Here is a 2,835-nt window from a genome sequence, read left to right as displayed (position 1 = left end):
AATATGTCAACCATACTACATTTGTCATATCCAGCACCGACGAGGCCTTTCGGTCAATACCAGTTATAAATGATACCAGAAAACTTGATATTTTTGACACCACAATCACTAGCCGATTTCCCATTCATTCACACACAAATAATCATACAACGGAAATTCGCTTTGTTAATGATATATGTTTTCAGTTTTTGCCATGCCTCATTTGTTTCTGCAGGAGATGATATTAACATTGTAAACTGCTCCCCCCCCCCCAGTGGCACAGTGATATGTCGGCGGACTTACAACGCTAGAAACCGGGTTTCGATACCCGTGGTGGGCAGAGCACAGATAGCCATTGTAAACTACCATATTCTGTATTTTTATCTGGTAGAACATAATGAACATATATTCACACGGTTATGTAGACGCAGTAATTCCGTTTCAGATTACTAAACGCATCTTCTACCACCAGTCTAGCGAGTTTGTGTTGTCGCCCAGATTCTGCTTATCAGTGTTAGCAGGCAGTGCGTGTTGTTTTGATAAAGTGAAGTAAGGACAACGCGCAAGCGAATATACACTAGCCATGACACAAAGCAAGACAGTTGGACACGGCTTGCGCTCTTCCATTCCCGGGGATCAGGACCTAGATATAGATATATCATTAATAAATAGTTATATATAAATATATAATACAAGTCGAATGCTATAAGTTACATCAAGACGATGAGTTCAGTACTATACATCAATGAAAACAAAACTACAGTATCATGAGTGAAACTCAAAACCAGAACTGCTACTCACAGTCATAAGGAATTGATTATCGCGCAATTAACACACACTACAAAAGAAAGTTAAAAATTATATCTGTTGTAAAGAAAGTACAAAAAAGTATAATTTTTAAAAGGAAATGCCTACGGTAATAGCTCCCAAAAGCGTTGGGATATCCCATCTACCTAACATAATCCAAGACAACACATGAAAAACGTGACAATTGGAACGGAAGATCAAATAAGGATCCTAAAACCTACTACTACTCACTGTCCGCAGCCGGTTGTGATCATGGTAATTATCTCTAAACGCTATTAAAAAGCTAAAATTAGATTTATAGTATAAATAATTTTGTTATTAAAAACCATCCATTGTGCAAATCTCTGTGGATTACAAGAATCTGAATAAGTGGCAAGAGCCATGTGATTCGAAGATGCTTAGAATACTAATTGTTTTAATGAACGTAAAAATTCAAGTAATTTAAATGCATTCAAATGCAATAAAGAAATGGTAAAAATTACAATATTAAAGACATTATGTAAGTATCGCTATGCACTATTTCTGCAGCTTGTTTTTGATCTCGTCGAAGTTTTTCTCCATCTTTTTTTTTTTTTATTCGAAACAATGAAAAAAAAATATATATATACGAAAAGAGTCAGAGAAAGAATCTACTGAGGAATCCGTAGCTCCATCTATCGATCAATTACCCACGTAGTGCATTGCTGCTGTTGCCGTGGTAACAACACCTGCTCACGTGCTTCTCGTTGTAGGTGCAGTAACGCCCGTTGTGCACTGCAGTTGGAGCGCAGCTCGTGAAATTAATGCAATATTGATTGTTAACCTTGTTAAAACACCATTTTGAAACAGAGGATATTCTGTAACGTAAATTCTAGTTTCCTTTTTTTTCTTCAAAATTTCATTAGCTTATTTCATTAAGTGGGTTGATCTACACACGATGAGCTATGAGCAGATCATTATTTAGGAATGTACTAACACATTTCGAGATTTGACTATTCAGTGAACAGGTAGGTGAGAAGGATCTTAAGTTTAAGATGTATATAATTAACATATTTTCTTTAGATAACCTTATTTCTTTTTCTCTCAGAATACCTTTCGTGTGAAGTTACATATTTTGAAAATAAAAAGTAAGCGTATAAGTTGATGTGATAAACTAGACAGAAGACTGCTAGTCAACACCATTCACAGCAGACTCTTGGGTCGCTCTTTAGACTGTAAAATGGAAATTGATCGTAACTCTTATAACTCACTCATGGCCTCAAAATGCGGAATTCGATTTTTTTTGGCCGTAAGGGGGCGCGAACTATAAAACCTCAGCTCCATAGGCCGGCAAGCTAACTACTGGGCCGCGCTCTGTCCATCAACATGTAATGCATGGCTTTTTAAAAAAATATTCTTAGTAATTCTAATAGTCGTGCTTTGCATTAAAGTATTTGAAACCCTATTAATGCTACACCTTAAAATTGTTTGCAAAGCAAAATCCTGACGTGTTAGATGAATTGAAAAATAAGATTAGTAAGTTAATTGTAATGGTCATTACAACAGACTGAAGGTTGTGTTACGTATTACAATTTCAAATAGCCTAAAACTGAGTTAAATTGTAATTTAGATTTAGTAGTTAAATAAATGCTGATATATATCCAATTTATGATATTTGCGAACAAGATTTATACACACAGTTTTCTTTTTCAATACAAATATATTTTAATATACATGCCCCCTAGTGGCACAGAGGTATGTCTGCGGACTTACAAAGATTGAAACCGGGTTTTTCTATACTCGTAGTGGGCAGAGCACAGATAGCCCATTGTGTATCTTTGTGCATAGATTCAAACAAACACATTAGTATGCAACCAATAATACAATTTACAATAACAGTTATTACAAACAATAATTTATATACAATTCACTTAATAGGTAGCAAGCTAGCTCTGTGGTCTTTACTGATCACACGTCGATATTTTCCACCGATGACTTTAGGTAATGTTTTCGTAAAAGTACTAATGTCCGATGTGAATTCACTGAAGTTAAATGGTTTGTAATGTTCGAAATTTGTAAATGTTCCTGGTC

General features: G+C 35.3%; 1 protein-coding gene across 2 annotated transcripts in view; it reads left to right on the top strand.

The window, feature by feature from the left end:
* The first annotated feature begins 1,537 nt into the window (after positions 1-1,537).
* Positions 1,538-2,835, top strand: part of LOC106469966 (synaptotagmin-1-like) — a 93,153-nt gene continuing 91,855 nt past the window's right edge. Inside the window, exon 1 of one of the 2 annotated variants that reach the window (XM_022399349.1) lies at positions 1,538-1,772. The gene's annotated coding sequence lies outside the window, so the exon portion shown is untranslated. The remainder of the gene's footprint in view (positions 1,773-2,835) is intronic. The other variant, XM_022399365.1, reaches the window with a different exon arrangement.

The sequence above is a fragment of the Limulus polyphemus genome, unplaced genomic scaffold, assembly GCF_000517525.1.
Source record: "Limulus polyphemus unplaced genomic scaffold, Limulus_polyphemus-2.1.2 Scaffold100, whole genome shotgun sequence".
In the NCBI taxonomy this organism is placed as follows: Eukaryota; Metazoa; Arthropoda; class Merostomata; order Xiphosura; family Limulidae; genus Limulus; species Limulus polyphemus.
This window is presented reverse-complemented; position numbering and strand designations above follow the sequence as displayed.